The following is a 16,794-nucleotide window of genomic DNA, read 5'->3' as shown; positions in this document are numbered from 1 at the left end:
ATGTCTTTACATGCTTTTAGGGCATTAATCCTAACTGTTTCACTGAATCTGGAGCAGCCCAGGATCTTCCAGGGCGTTAGAGAAGCAAATGATAGAGATCGAGGTACCCAATGTCCTGATCGCCTACATCTAGCTCGAGCATTATCCAAGTCAAGCCATCATGTTCCGGTCATGTGCAGCTCGAGAATGACATCTACCTCGGAGTATGAGTCATAGGCCATGTTAAAATTAATAATTTTGGAATAACCCTGAGTCATACTACTACATCAGCTCATCAAATACTCAACGAGTTTGGATATTAACCCTGAACTAAAATGAGTAGGTAACTATTTGGTACCTTGTGGTTTTGTAAAGTATCATTTTTGTACCTTGTATCTACAATAATGTTTATTTGATACCCAGTATTTTGAAATCGTACATAAATTGTACCCTAAACTCAAATTTAATTAATAAAATTTTACCAATTTATTCAAACTGCTCAATTATATGAGTTCTAAATTCAAATTTAATTACTTATAACTTACGACAGTTGTGTCATATTGACAAAATTTTATTTATCATATCTCAGTCTAGGATACCAAATATATATGATTTTAAAATACAGGATACCAAAACTGATACTTTGCAAAAACAGAGGGTACCAAATGAGTAAAGTCCCACCTAAAATTTGATCAATAAATTTTTATCAATATGACAAAACTGTCTTCAATTATATGAGTTTCAAATTCAAATTTAATTACTTAAGTACATATAATTGATAGTTATTTGGTCATATTGCACTACTACAAAAATGAGATTTCCCGACAGTTTTTAACTGTCGCTATTGAGCAACGACAACAGTCAACTAACTGTTGTATTTGCCTATGACGGTGTAGAGTAACTACGCCGACAGTTAAAAAATGTCGTTGCAAACAGCGCCAACAATTATTAGGTGTCGATGTTGCTAGCAATGCCGACAATTAAAAATTGTTGCTATTGTGGGGCAACGCCGACAATTATTAGATGTCGTTGTTACTGGCAATGCTAACAGTTATTAGGTGTCGCAGTTGCTGACAACGCCGACAGTTATTAGGTGTCCCCATTACTTGCAAAAAAATTATTTATTTTTATCTTAAAATAAAAATTATGATTTAAATGAAACATTTATATACAAATCTAAAAAATTATAGATGAAAATAACAAAACTTGTACAAAGTATTTACAAACCTAATAAAACAAATTTTGAAACAAATATAACACTACTACTTGACTTAAAAATCATATAGTATTGTCTATAAACATAATCATGTTTATATTAAAAAATATATAACTAGATTTACACTAGTAAATAATTAACCAATAAAAATAGAATCATTTACTCTAATAACTAAATTCATTGTCAAACAACATATCTTTGAAACCAAATTAACACCTTCTAGAATGAAACCAAGTTTAACAAAGTCTTTGACTATGGCTCCATAATCACAATGTATAAGATGAGCAATTGCTTCAATCATTCCGTACTTCTGATCATCCGTCAATTTTGTGACAAGTCCTAATATAGGCAAATCAAATGTATCATAAACAAGTCTTCTGAATAGAATAAAGCATTAAACATCTCGATATAACATACTTTGATAATCAAAAGAAGAATACATCAAGCACACAACAAGAGTTATCAGAGACACATTTTTCAGTCTTGTATATTTGCAATTGAGTTAATTTTTTTTTTTCTTTCTACAGTTGAGACAAACTATTGATAATGCATCGAAGAAGAATAGAATTGTACTCTATCAAATCAGAAAATAGATATTAAGATATTAAAGACATTAAACCATTGCTACACTCTAAAGCACAATGTCAACGGGTTATGAGTGTCCTGTAGTAAAGAATGCATGTCTTTTGCTAGTTTTCTAACATTTATAATCATTATAGAGAAGTGGGTGCCTGATGTCTTGTTTTCATAGACTGAAGTTGTTTAAAGTTTTCAGATGCGCTCAGATAAATGAGGAACTTGGGCTTGTACTCAAGGAGCCAAATAATTGTATGACTATGAAATGAAAGAACTCATTGTCTAATGTTCAACTACTCTACAAGATACCAACTGCACTTTAAGATCAATGAATTTGTGTGTATATGTTGTTTTCTTGCATTCAAAAGATTTATTCAGTTTACTGAACCCAAAAAAACATGAAAGTAATGTGCCTTGTGTTTGTTATGGTAAGAAGTTTAAAAAAAATCTTCCAAATTATATTATGTGCTCTTAAAAAATTTTGTTTGATTTATTCAAAACAGTAGCAATTTATTGAATTCCCTTTAATGGAATTAAATAAAAACTAAGAGGGGCTTACAGAATAGTATGGAGGAAAAGGAAAGAAATAATTGTTTTTACAACAATTCTCTGTTATCATTGACTTTAAAATAGATAAATATAAATTGCGGATATATTCTACATTTCTTTTAAGAATAAATAAAATAAAAGGCTATCATTAGTAAACAAGTCTTACTCATCAAATTAATAGCAATGGCTATTTTTCAGAAAATTAAACTTTCACATAACTAAAAATTTGTTTAGCACGCTAGAAGTTAGCTCCTGGTGAAATATAATTTGATAATCATAGCATCAAACAAAACTTACAGCTTCAGAATAAACAGGAATTCAGGTACAAAAAATGAAAGGTTATCAAAGTCACCTGTGGAAGGTCCTTTTTCATCATTTCAGCAAAACACGTTCTATTTTCACCCTCATTAACATAATCTAGCTCCTCAAAGAAACGGGCTGCCCATTCATCAACCAGTCCAACAACATCTACAGAGATCTGAAATGAATTAACAGAAAGAATGGATATTGAGAGGAAAAAATATTTTATTAACACTACGCTCACCCCTTTGAAAGCAAGTATTTGAAAGAGCAGATTAATACTAAATCCATTACATGAGAAAACTACCTGGGGAAACATGCGAAGAATCAGTCCCGAATTTCGTATGACGAACAAATCAACTATTACAGTCTCAAGAACAAAGGGCCTTTGCACTTTAACAGCCACCAAATCACCATTTTCTTTCAAATATCATCAAATAGAAAAATCAGCTATAGAAATCAAAGGGAGAAAATCATAAACATGAAGTACTTTTATTAGGTATTTGGTATGAATCAATAAATTAAAATAGTGGGTGCCACGGAACCAATAAAATCCCCTCAATAGAATCTGATCATTCGCTTGGGAAATTATGCAAGAGAAAAAAAATAGAAGTTTTTGAATTAAATTGGTAGTGTTAGTTCAAAACAGAAAGACAAAAAAATCCAAATAACTCTACCTTATCAGAGTTTTTGAAGCTCAGTCATTGCACTTGGTGAAAGTATATCAGGTCTAATGCTCAATGCTTGCCCAAGTTTGATATAAGCTGGACCCAAAGAGGTTACAATCGCTTGTCCACGAGGACCTCTCATTAGTATCGCCAGTTCTTCGTTTTCTTCCATCTGTGCCTTCACTCATTTTATTTCCTTCGACACATCCCCAATTCTCTGCCATTTTCAAAGCCAATAAAGTAGAAATACTAAATAGAACTGCATATGCACAAAATCAGCTTCTCAAATCATAGACATGAGTTATAAGAAGACACATTGGTGATACTGCCAAAGCAAACTAATCAAAGAATACATTAAAAAAAAATTGAAATGTTAACCTTCACCTTTCCCAATCTCTGAACTCAATCTCTTAACCCAATCTCTGAACCCAAGCAATCGATTTCCCAACTTCTGAACCCGTGTGACCGCAGCCAAAATTTGAAATGGAAACCTTCACTATTCTGGCACCACTATCGCAAACGAGGGGTTGAATGAACACCATCCCGACCTCGTGCACTACCGTTCACCCAACCTCGACCCCGCACACTGTCGGACCTGCAAAGACGAAAGCAGCAAGACTGATTGTCAAGCCCTCGTGCCGTCGAGCCCCGTCGTCGTCTTCGTCGAGTTTTAGATTCTATGCCCGTCCCTCTCTCATAGAGGCCGTGAGGCACGCCCATACGCGAGGCCATCAGGTGCTTGCGTTCACGCGAGGCCATCAGGTGCTTGCGTTCACGCGAGGCCCTCAGACTGCCTACATCTCGTGAGACCACCAGCGTCACCCATGCACGGGGCCCTTGCACGCCTACGTCTCGCGAGGCCACCAACGGCGCCCATGCGCGAGGCCACCAACGGAGCCCATGCGCGAGGCCACGCGAGGCCCTCGAACTGCCTACATCTCGCGAGGCCACCAGCGGCACCCATGCGCGGGGCCCTTGCACGCCTACGTCTCGCGAGGCCACCAATGGCGCCCATGCGCGAGGCCACGCGAGGCCCTCGGACCGCCTACATCTCGCGAGGCCACCAGCGGCACCCATGCGCGGGGCCCTTGCACGCCTACGTCTCGCGAGGCCACGCGAGGCCACGCGAGGCCCTCAGACCGCCTACATCTCGCGAGGCCACCAGCGGCACCCATGCGCGGGGCCCTTGCACGCCTACGTCTCGCGAGGCCACCAACGGCGCCCATGCGCGAGGCCACGCGAGGCCCTCGGACCGCCCATGTCTCGCGAGGCCACCAGCGACGCCTGTGCGCGAGGCCATGCTAGGCCGACGGAGGCTGGCATCACGCGAGGCCCTCGGACCGCCTACATCTTGCGAGACCACCAGCGGCGCCCATGCGCGAAGCCCTTGTGCGCCTACGTCTCGCGAGGCCACCAATGGCGCCCATACGCGAGGCCCTTGCGCGCACACTCCCGAGAGGCCCGATGGGCCATCATCTCCCCAGGAGGCCGTTTCCCCGTCGCACCACACACCTGGGTCCAAGCCACACCATCAGGGGGCCACGTAAGGGAGACCACGCGAGGGAGGCTTGCGGGGGAGGCGTCTCGCCACGCATCCTTAGACATCTTCCAGGGCCACATGCCTATCGCTCAGACTCGTGAGTTACCTCAGGAGATTTCGGATACCCCATACCAAGGACCCAAGATCTCCACCTCACACCAAGGGTCCCAATCCTTACACCTCGAGATCCCTATGCTTAGGAGATCCAGTACGAGTCGAATGGGACATATTTGTACAACCAAGTACTAAGTACGGATACCAGTGCCAGTGAGATTGCTCGGGTAAGGATCATGGTCTGTACGTCTACGGCCATAGGTCAGAGCTGACACCACTACCTCCTGCGCCACAACGCCTGCCACCACGCATCAGACATGGGTACAGACAAGTAGTGGAGACATCCTCCTGACACCCTCTCCTGTACAGGTTGTACAACCACGACCTCTGAAGCCATTCCCCTGACACAGTACGTATGTACCACTTGGTCCCCTGGACCACTATGTACCTAAGGCCATTAGAGCCTACTATAAAATGAACTCTAAGACCACCTGAAAAGGGGTTGGAAATTTTACTGTAGCAGAGGTTTTGAGTGTGAATGAAAGACTGAATTCTCCATTATTGTTTTATCCTAGTTCTTGGGTTATTGTTCAAGTTTCTACAGCTTTCCGATTAGTGATCTTAATTTGATAATTTTTCCAACTTAACTTCGTTGACGAGTTCTCACCGTCAACAGTTTGGCACCGTCTGTGGGAACGTTAGTTTCAAGCTACTGTTCCACCATTGTTTCCGACAAGAAGAAGATGCCAAGACGCTCGAAGCGACTGAGGGAGACGCGGGAGGTAGAAGTTCACTTGAACGGAGTCCAGCTGAAGGCCTCCATGAAGGACGCTCCTCCACCCAGGGACGTAGAGCCCTCGAAAGACCCTGAAGTTCACGGAGGTGATAGGGTGGCCTCATCGCCAGCCGCTCCACCTGGAGGGAGTCCTCCAAGAGCACCACCGGTACACGCTGATGAGTTCCCTCCTCCAAAACCGCCGCAGGCACCGAACTCCGGCCGGCAAGACCCGGGCCCTTCTGCCCGTAGGCCTGACAAACACCCCCGGGTCCACTCCGTGAGCTCGAGTTCGAAATCCCGGTTTTACGAAGAGGAGATACGTGAGCTCCGCCGCAAGAACCAAAGATTAGAAACCACCTTAGAAAACATGCAAGAGGTCCTTAACGGCCTGCTGCAGGGTAAGTCCAGCGTAACCTTGCCTAAGAGGAAGGAGAAGGGCAAGGATGGGGTGGAGACCACGGTACCGGTAGATGATGGGAGAACCCGACATTCAACTAGTAACACCCCCCGTGCGAAGCAACGCGATCACCCCGAACCGCCTAAGCAGGCCCCGAAGCCAGCGCCGAGGACCAACGCTGCCCATCGCCATGAGGATGAGGTCACCTCCAAAAGAACACCCTCGGACTTGCGGGAGGAGCTTAATAAGAAGAGGGCGGGCAAAGGGACCACGCCACCTGTGGCGCCTCGAGAAGGCAAGGGAAAGGCGGATCTCAGCCCGTCCGCTTTAAGGGACACTCTCAGCAAGATGAGGCAGGACCTCGACACGGAGATGAGGAGCTTACGGAGCAAGATCGTCACCGCGTCAGGCGGCCAGGCCTTTGAGGAGGACTTCGACCATGAGTCGCCCTTTGTGAGAGAAATTCAGGCAATCCGAATCCCTGTCAATTTTAAGGAGCCCAATATGACCCCTTACGAAGGGCGCACGGATCCGAAATACCACCTGGATGCGTTTAATGATCTGATGAAACTGAGAGGGAACGGAAGTGGTGCCAGGTGCCATTGCTTCGTTGTTACTCTGAAAGGACCCGCCTACAAATGGTTCAAAAGACTAAGGCCGGGGTCCATCAGCTCCTGGCAGCAGTTTTCTGACGAATTCCTCCAGCAACACCATGCCGTACCAGCCTGGCTAACGTGAAGCAAGGGGAGAACGAAAGCTTGAAGAGCTACATTCATCGGTTCAATATGGAGGCTGCAAAAGTGGGAAGCCTAACGCGCCGAGAGTTAAAAATGGCCATTACCGCAGGAGTGCTCCCAGGAAGCAAGTTGTGGGACAACATGTTGAAGAGGGAAGTCACCGACTTAGATGACTTCTATGAGAGAGCGCAAAAGTACATCCGTGTGGAGGATGGCCATGCAAACCTAAAGGCGGGGAATGAGGAGCCCCACGCGAAGCCCCCAACTAACGACGGATCGAATGTAGCAAAGAAGAAAGGACGTTCGATGGGCCAAGAGATGACCAGCAGAGGAAAACCAAACGAGGGGGTGATCATAGGCCAGCGGCCTATACTTACTATACGAACCTCACAGACACCAGGGAGCATATTTACATCACCAACGAAGATCGAGTGCCCTTCAAAAAGCCTACACCAATGAGAAAGGATCGGTCCAAAAGAGACCCTAGTAGATACTGCCAATACCACAAGGACATCGGACACACCACGGCAGAGTGTATCCACCTGAAGGAGGAAATTGAGGAGCTTATCCGCCGGGGGAACTTGGGCCGCTATGTCAGGAGAGAAAGGCAAAGGCCAGAGGGCGAGCCCACAGCACCCCAGGCGCAAGAGCGAGCCCCAGAAATACAGGGGGAGGTCCGAACCATTTTTGGAGGTCCAGGATTTGGGGGAGACACTAGGAAGGGGCGAGATAGATATGCGAGAGAGGCTCGGCGAAGTCCGCCTCCCTGCGTCATGAGTTTAGAACAACGATCCCCGAAGAGTTTCAAGGGGGAAAACGACTTGATAACGTTCACTGAGGAGGACGCACGGGGGGTACACTTTCCCCACAATGATCTGCTGGTGTTGACAGTTCAATTGGCGAATATGTGTGTGCATCGAGTCCTAGTGACAACGGGAGCTCGGTGGACATCCTATATCGCCCTGCTTTGGAAAATATGGGATTGGGCATTCGTCACCTGAAGCCCTGCCAGTCGTCCCTATAAGGGTTCACAGGGGACTCAGTGCAACCCCTCGGAATGATCGAATTGACACTTACCATGGGGGAGCAACCCCGGCTGACTACAGTCATGTCTAACTTTGTTGTAGTAGATTGTGCATCAGCTTTCAACGCGGTATTGGGGAGACCCTCCCTGAGAGAATTGAAAGCCATAACTTCAATATATCACTAGGTTTTCAAGTTCCCGACTCCAGGAGGGGTCGCAAGTATGAAGGGAGAACAGAAGGAGGCGAGGGAGTGTTACAACACCTCACTCCGCACGCCTGTAAAACCGCGCGAGCCAATGGCCATGGTAGTACATGAGGCGCTATGTATGCCCACGGGGGGTCCGCAGGAGCTGGACCCTCGAATCGTGGATGAGTCAAGAGCAGAACCAGTGGAAGAAGTAGAGGAGGTTACGGTGACGGAGGAACCCTTAAGGAAATTGAAGATAGGGAGAAGCCTGCAAGGTGACGTGAAGGAGGAGTTGACGAAATTTTTGAAAGATAATCTAGACATGTTTGCATGGAGTCATGAGAACATGGTCGGCATAGACCCCAGTGTGATGTGTCACCACCTGAACATCTCCCCAGAAGTAAGGCTCGTCCGGCAAAAGAGACGGGCGCTAGATCCAACAAGATACGCAGCGTTAAAGGAGGAGGTTGACAAGTTGAAGGCCAATGGTTTAATCCGTGAGTCTTTCTACCCTGTGTGGGTATCGAACCCAGTACTCATGCCGAAGCCGAATGGGAAGTGGAGAACTTGCCTCGACTTTCACGAACTTGAATAAAGCTTGTCCTAAGGACAGCTTCCCACTTCCCAGAATAGATCAGCCAGTAGATGCGACAGCAGGACATGAGTTACTAAGTTTTATGGACGCCTACTCAGGATACAACCAAATCCCAATGAACCCGGCAGATGAAGAGCCCACGTCATTCATTACAGACAAAGGGCTATAGTGTTACAAGGTGATGCCCTTCGGGCTCACAAACGCGGGAGCCACCTATCAAAGGCTGGTGAATAAAATGTTCGCCAATCAGATAGGAAGGAATATGGAGGTGTATGTGGATGACATGTTAGTAAAGACCAAAGTAGCAGCAGAGCTCAACAAAGACCTTGGTGAGATGTTCGACATGCTCAGGAAATACCGGATGAAGTTGAACCCAGTCAAATGCACCTTCGAGGTATCCTCAGGAAAATTCTTGGGCTTCATGGTCAATTTCAGAGGCATCGAGGCCAATCCTGACAAGATAAAGGCACTCATAGAGATGAGCCTGCCAAAGAATAAGAAGGAGGTGCAGTGCCTAACAGGAAGGGTTGCGGCCCTTAATAGGTTTATCTCAAGGTCCACCGACAAGTGCCTCCCATTCTTTGACATCCTCAAAGGGAGCAAAAAGTTCGCTTGGGATGAAAGATGTGAGGAAGCTTTTGTCAAGCTGAAAGAGCACCTGGGGAAGCCACCCCTGTTAGCGAAGCCAGAGAAGGACGAGAAGCTGTACCTATACTTGGCAGTGTCTGAGCATGCCATCAGTGCAGCCCTGGTTAAGGGAGAGAAGAAGCAGCAACAACCCGTATACTATATCAGCAAACGTTTGGTGGACGCGGAGAACCGGTATCCAGAGATCGAAAAACTGGCCTATGCGCTAGTGGAGGCTTCGAGGAAGTTGAAGCCTTACTTCCATGCACATACAATTGAAGTCTTAACAGATAGTCCTTTGAGACAGGTCTTACATAAGCCAGAGACTTCAGGGAGACTAATGAAATGGTCGATTGAGCTAAGTCAGTTTGATATTATATACACTCCGAGGGCTTCCATCAATGGACAGGTGCTGGCAGATTTCATAGTAGAACTCACCCATAAGCCGAATGAAGGAAGGAATGAAGAAGAAGAGCAGCCTGTTACGGAGGAGATAGGAGGTTCAGAAGAGTGGAGTTTGCACGTTGATGGGGCGTCAAATGAAGGAGGATCAGGAGCGGGCATCATGATGACTGGGCCCGAAGGGCATAGAATGTATTGCGCAATCCGATTTGGGTTTGAAGCCTCCAATAATGAAGCAGAGTACGAGGCGCTCTTAGCGAGCCTACGTTTGGCCCAGGAGCTGAGAGTGATGCGCCTTCAAATCTTCAGCGACTCTCAACTGGTAGTATGCCAAGTAAAGGGAGAGTACCAGGCGAGGGGACCCAAGATGGCAGCATACTTGGAGAAGGTGAAGGGCTATCTGGGACGGTTGGTGGCATATACTATAGAGCAAATCCCCAGAGAAAAGAACACCCATGCCGATGCACTCGCAAAGCTGGCATCTACCAAGGATAGTGATGTCCTGGAATCAATACCCGTGGAGTACTTACCAAAACCCAGCATCGAAGGCGCGGACGTGCACATGATTAGTGCCCCGAGGGAATCATGGACCGAGCCAATCAAGAGGTACCTGGAGGAAGGAACCTTGCCTGCAGATAAAAACGAATCCCGGAGGTTGGTGTACAAGGCCGCAAGATACACCCTGGTAGATGGGGTCCTTTACAAAATAGGATTCTCAATGCCCCTTCTGCGGTGTGTAGAAGAAGAGGAGGCGTTGAAAGTGCTACAGGAGATACATGAGGGAGAGTGCGGCAACCACGAGAGCGGACCCTCCACGGCTAGGAAGGCCATGAGACAAGGATACTACTGGCCTTCCATGGAGAAAGATGCGCATGACTTTGCCACAAAATGCGACAAATGCCAGCGACACGCCAACTACCCTCGGAGACCCCCAAGCGAACTGACCAGCATGACCAGCCCCTTGTGAAGATAACCGCCAAGCACATCACCTCTTTCGTCAACAAATTCATTGTGTGTCGATATGGAGTACCCTACAAGATTATTTCCGACAATGGTACCCAGTTCGAGGGAGGAGCCTTCGATGAATATTATAAGGAAAGAGGCATAAGGAGGAGTTTCTCCACGGTTGTACACCCCCAGGCCAATGGGCAAGTGGAGGCCATAAACAGGGTCCTTAAGAAGAACCTGAAGAAAAAGCTGGAAAAGATGAAGGGAGCCTGGGTAGACGAGCTACCAAATGTGCTATGGGCTTACAGGACCACCCCACGCACGACTACTGGGGAATCCCCATTCTCCTTGGCCTATGGATGCGAGGCCGTGCGCCCAGTCGAGATGCGAGTCGAGTCCCACAGGGTACAGGCATATGGAGACGAAGCCAACCGCGTAGCCCTGGCCGAAAACTTAGACATGCTGGAAGAGAAGAGAGAAAAAGCCCAAATGAGGGTGGCGGTATACCAGAAGCGCGCCGCAAGGTACTACAATTCGAGGGTGCGAGAGAGAACTTTCAGAGTTGGCGACCTGGTGCTAAGGAAAGTACTCCCAAACACACGAGACCCAGGCGCAGGAGTGCTGGGGGCGAATTGGGAGGGGCCCTACCAGATTGCTCAGTGCATCCCCCCGAACACTTACAAGCTGGCTCGCATGAACGACACCCTCATACCCCGAGCATGGAACGCGGAGCACCTGAGGAAGTACTACCAATAAGGCGCCCATGTTCGATGGAAAAAGAACAAGTGTTGCATACTGCCTTAACAAGAGGTTACTTAGATAGCCTCCTAAGTAGGTGTGAGTCTTTTATTTTTGTTTTATATAAAAACTTCATAGGTACCATTGCAACTATTTGTATGAGACCGTTTATTATGAATGTGATGAATGGAACTGCATGTTGTGTGTAAAACCGTTCGACCTCATGTATTATTTTCCTTCGCTACGTGGGCATCAGCCAAAGTGCCTGCCGAAATAAATTTCACCAGACACTTGGGGGGCAGGATAGGAGGCGACAGCAGGCCCTCCTAAAAACGAAACCCCTAAAAGGGACCCTCTACCAAGAGGACCCCTGGCCTTCCTAAAAAAGAGGACCCTCTACCAAGAGTATCCTAAAAAAGGGCCCTCTATCAAGAGGAAATGACCCAAAACCAAAAAGACCCCCTATACTAGGGCCTTCAACGAAGTCCTTACAAGGCACCCTTGGGATCGTAAGGATTAGCTACCCTTATGAACACCGAGGGAGACCATAGGGACTTACAAAAAAACGCATGGTGACGAAAATAATAATAAGTCTAGAGCGGCCACCAAGCCGCCTAGCCAAAAAGGGTCCCAAAGGAGACCCTTGCAAAAATAGTACTATGAATAACGACGAGAAGGACGCTTCTCGCAAAGAAATAATAAGCGCGCGCAAGAAAACCATAAAAGGATAACTACGAACCAAGGGGTCAAAATATCCTTATGAAAGCAACCAAGAGGCACCAAAAGTGGTCCCAACGAACCCTTTCACATGGGCTCCAAAGGACCTCCAGCCTGATAGATAAAAGAGGGGAACCAACTCAACCCCGGGCTTAAAAGGGCCTCGAATGCAATAGAACAAGAGATAAACAGCAACATATGTATTTATACATTAAAAAAAAAAAAAGAGTTCTCGGGATAGTACAAGAGTTACTAACAGAAAAGTAGCACTGGCAAGACTATCTCAAGGTCTCCCGTAGTGGGCACTCCACCAGGCCGCTCGGGCAACGGCCTGTTCGCCAAAAGAGGAGAAGTCGAAGTTGGGATCCTGCTTCCACACATTGTAAAGAGCACGGTCTATAGACTTGCGCTCAGTTATGACCCTCTCCGCCTCCAAAGAAGCTCTCGCCGCCTCCCAGGAAGCCCTCTCCGCCTCCAAGGAAGCGACCTTCTCCTGAGCCGACTGTAGTTCAGCCCTAAGGGCCTCAACTTCAGTCCCCAATTGAGTAACCCTCTCCTGCGACGCGGTCGCAGCGGCCTTGGCCCCCCGGAGCTCGCGCTCCAAGCATCTAGCCTTGCCCTTTAGCTCCTTGATCTTGTCCTTCAGCTTCTCCCTCTTCGAGTCCAACTTGGCATACTTAGTCCTGGCCTTTGACAATTGGACCTTGGTTGCACTAAGCTTATTTTCGAGCTCCTGGACCTGGGCCATGAGGCCGTCCCTCTCAGCATTAGATGCAGAGAGGACGCCGGACGAGTCAGCATGCCGAAGAGACACGATGTAGACCTGCACAAGAAAGTCAATGGCGTCAGCAATAAGTAACAAAAAGGAAAACACATGTACACCTATACATAATATTAATCAACACAAGGTGCAGGACCTCACCCAGGCCGCGGCACGCCTTAGGATTTCCCCAAGATCTGGTTGGGTCGCATTCCCTAGACCTCTCCAGTCGGAGGTAGGGAGGTCCGAGGCAATCTGAATGAAACGATGGGCATAGGATGAGGCCATCCTAGTCACCCAAGGCTCCGTCTCCACGCTAGGAACATCTGGTTGGACAGGAACGGATGACCCACTCGCCGAAGCAGGAGGAGGCGCAAGGAAGGGGAAAAACTGGAACCCTGGTGCATTGGAAGGGGGCTCCGCGAGGTCGACATAACCAGCATCCGGCAAGCCAATATCATGAGGGACCTGAGGGAAGGCATCATTGCCATCAAGGCCAGGAGGAGCGTAACATCCCGCTGCGGCTTGCGGGTCCGGAGATTGACAGGCCATGTCTTGGTCATGGGAATCGTAAGGAGGGCATCCTCTGGGGGATAGGGGGCGCTGATGAGACCCCCCACATTCGAGGGGAACATCCTCCATCTCCACCTCAGCCTCACCATCGTGTAGTGACGGCCCAGCCGGCATAGCCATAGCCTTCTTAGACCCAGTAATTGACCACAGGAACTTGGGGTTAGAGACCGGGGACAATTGGTGGCGGTTGAGATTCACCACAGTAAATAGGACTGTTGCCTTCTTCAGGGCGGAGTCTGCAGCAAGGAGTTTGCCTATGGCCTCCGCCTCTGGCCCAATGACCGAGGGATCAGCAAATTTCCCTACAAGAACCACGCCAATGTCAGTACAAGAAAGAGTGCAAAACGGTAAGTTCTAATAAGAAAAAGAGAAAGACCAGGATACTTACTAGGGCCGGCGCGAAAGCCTTCACGAACCGAGAGAGGCCCCTCTACCCAGAAAAAGTCTTGTTTCCAAGGCCCTGTGTTGGACACCGAGCCCTCTATTAAGGGAAGCTCACTGTTGGCCTTCTGCAGGTAGTAGAAGCCCTTGGACTTGGGCACTCCCATAAGGTTATACAAGGAATGCACCTCCTGCGCCGTCGGGGCGCGTTGGACATTATCCTTGAACCAAATGAAGAGGCAACTTAAAGTCAACCAATTGTTGGGCGACAGTTGAAGAGGGGCCAAATCAAAATAGTTGAGAACCGCCACGAAGAACGGGTGCAGAGGAATGGTGCCACCTGCCTTCAAAATCTGGTCACTCAAAGCCACAAAGCCCTTCTCTGGGCGGTCGGCCCGGCAGGCCTCCTGAGGAGCATGCAGGGCGTATTCTGGAGGAGCTCGGTAGTGCTTCACGATTGCCTTCAATTTGTTCGGAGACACGTGTGACACTAGACTGGACGCCAGTAGGGGGGCGTCGTCCTCTTCCTGGGCGGACACCTGTCTGCGTGCTTTCGACATATCTGCAAAATCAAAAGAAATATGTGAGGAAGGGGCAGAACACTTAACCCTCCATTTTTTCTTCCTATCAAGAGTCTTCCATCGAGGGAGCGATGGCGGAAGCACAAAGCTAGGATAAACTGAGACTAGGGGCTGAGGAGAGGAGCTAGCAGCCCCATGACTGTCATCAGGCGAAGAAGGAGTAGGAGGTTCTGGCGGAATGTGTCCCTCCATAAATTCTAATTCCCACCACAATTCAAAAAGGGTCGTCCTAAGACGCGCTATATGGTCACTAAGGCCCAGGGGTGAAGGTCCTCCATCCCCTCTCGACACCGAGTCAATTTCGCTCTCCACCACCCAAATTTTACGTCTAAGTTCGGTCATGCACTCAAGGTGGTGAATGCGGGCTTGTCTTAAAGAGTCATAGTCCTGGTGAGGGTTGCCCTCAGGGGACTCTGAGTCTGAGGACAGGTCAATAAACTCAGCCCTTGGGGGTATGTCGGACGGGCCGTCACTGGCCATGAAACCGCGTCCCAACAACAAAAAGGGGCTCACGTATAAATGAGGGGAAGGCTACAAAACACAAAGGAATAGGCTTAATACCTCTAGGTGCAAACGCCCTAAAATGGCCTACTACAGGGTAAAAAAAAAAAAACAAAGACGAGGGGCATGCATATGGTCAAATTCACTACAAGCTCAGACTGATGTACCCCATCCCAAGTACTGCTAGTTTGGACCCGACAAAATAAATAAATAAAAGAGAGAAGGAAAGAAATTATACCTCAAGCGATTAAAAGAATGAAGTTGGGGTCCAAAGATGGTCGGGGGGCGAAAAGCACCAAAGCGTCGAAAATGCGCGGCTGCGAGAATTAACCAGAAGTGTGTGTTAGACATAAAATATACACACCAAGAAATTAGCTCATAAAAAAAAAATGAAGTGAAAAAATATACAAAAAAAATGAAAGGAATTATGGTGAAAGTGAGGTTGTGGGGGATTGAACCCCTTACCTCTTGAAAGGAATAAGGGTCTATGCACCACTAAGCCAAGGGAGTAAAAGTGAGAATATCAAGCCATGCATGAGGGCCTATTTATAGGAATCAAGGTGAATAGTCTACAAGAGCACCTAAAGGTACTCTCCTAGACTGGGGGGCAAGTTTTGATGCTCAAAATCTCAGCCATGTAAGAGATCTAAAGCACGCGCTTGGGCCCCGATGCGCCAACGCCTTTGTTAGATTCTATGCCCGTCCCTCTCTCATAGAGGCCGTGAGGCACGCCCATACGCGAGGCCAACAGGTGCTTACGTTCACGCGAGGCCCTCGGACTGCCTACATCTCGTGAGGCCACCAGCGGCACCCATGCACGGGGCCCTTGCCCTCCTACGTCTCGCGAGGCCACCAACGGCGCCCATGCGCGAGGCCACACGAGGCCCTCGAACCGCCTACATCTCAAGAGGCCACCAGCGGCACCCATGCGCGGGGCCCTTGCACGCCTACGTCTCGCAAGGCCACCAACGGCGCCCATGCGCGAGGCCACGCGACGCCCTCGGACCGCCTACATCTCGCGAGCCCACCAGCGGCACCCATGCGCGGGGCCCTTGCACGCCTACGTCTCGCGAGGCCACCAACGGCGCCCATGCGCGAGGCCACGCGAGGCCCTCAGACTGCCTACATCTCGCGAGGCCACCAGCGGCACCCATGCGCAGGGCCCTTGCACGCCTACGTCTCGCGAGGCCACCAATGGCGCCCATGCGCGAGGCCACGCGAGGCCCTCAGACCACCCATGTCTCGCGAGGCCACCAGCGACGCCTGTGCGCGAGGCCATGCTAGGCCGACGGAGGCTGGCATCACGCGAGGCCCTCGGACCGCCTACATCTTGCGAGACCACCAGCGGCGCCCATGCGCGAAGCCCTTGTGCGCCTACGTCTCGCGAGGCCACCAATGGCGCCCATGCGCGAGGCCACGCGAGGCCCTTGCGCGCGCACTCCCGAGAGGCCCGATGGGCCATCATCTCCCCAGGAGGCCGTTTCCCCGTCGCACCACACACCTGGGTCCAAGCCACACCATCAAGGGGCCACGTAAGGGAGACCACGCGAGGGAGGCTTGCGGGGGAGGCGTCTCGCCACGCATCCTTAGACATCTTCCAGGGCCACATGCCTATCGCTTAGACTCGTGAGTGACCTCAGGAGGTTTCAGATACCCCATACCAAGGACCCAAGATCTCCACCTCACACCAAGGGTCCCATTCCTTACACCTCGAGATCCCTATGCTTAGGAGATCCAGTACGAGTCGAATGGGACATATTTGTACGACCAAGTACTAAGTACGGATACCAGTGCCAGTGAGATTGCTGGGGTAAGGATCATGGTCCGTACGTCTACGGCCATAGGTCAGAGCTGACACCACTACCTCCTGCGCCACTACGCCTGCCACCACGCATCAGACATGGGTACAGACAAGTAGTGGAGACATCCTCCTGACACCCGCTCCTGTGCAGGTTGTACAACCAG

The 16,794-nt window shown here is 48.8% G+C and overlaps 1 long non-coding RNA gene across 2 annotated transcripts; it reads right to left on the bottom strand.

Moving 5' to 3' along the window:
• Positions 1 to 1,371: 1,371 nt before the first annotated feature.
• On the bottom strand, positions 1,372 to 3,978 carry LOC133830592 (uncharacterized). Of its 2 annotated transcripts, none has more exons than XR_009892140.1 (5): positions 3,673 to 3,978; positions 3,298 to 3,505; positions 2,928 to 3,070; positions 2,673 to 2,798; positions 1,372 to 1,534 (listed from the first exon to the last, which is right to left on the bottom strand). It is a non-coding gene; the product is annotated as an uncharacterized LOC133830592 (long non-coding RNA). The 2 variants fall into 2 exon arrangements; XR_009892139.1 differs by having other exon boundaries at positions 2,928 to 3,040; positions 3,673 to 3,977.
• Positions 3,979 to 16,794: the final 12,816 nt, after the last annotated feature.

The sequence above is a fragment of the Humulus lupulus genome, chromosome 4 (assembly GCF_963169125.1).
Source record: "Humulus lupulus chromosome 4, drHumLupu1.1, whole genome shotgun sequence".
Taxonomy (NCBI): domain Eukaryota; kingdom Viridiplantae; phylum Streptophyta; class Magnoliopsida; order Rosales; family Cannabaceae; genus Humulus; species Humulus lupulus.
This window is presented reverse-complemented; position numbering and strand designations above follow the sequence as displayed.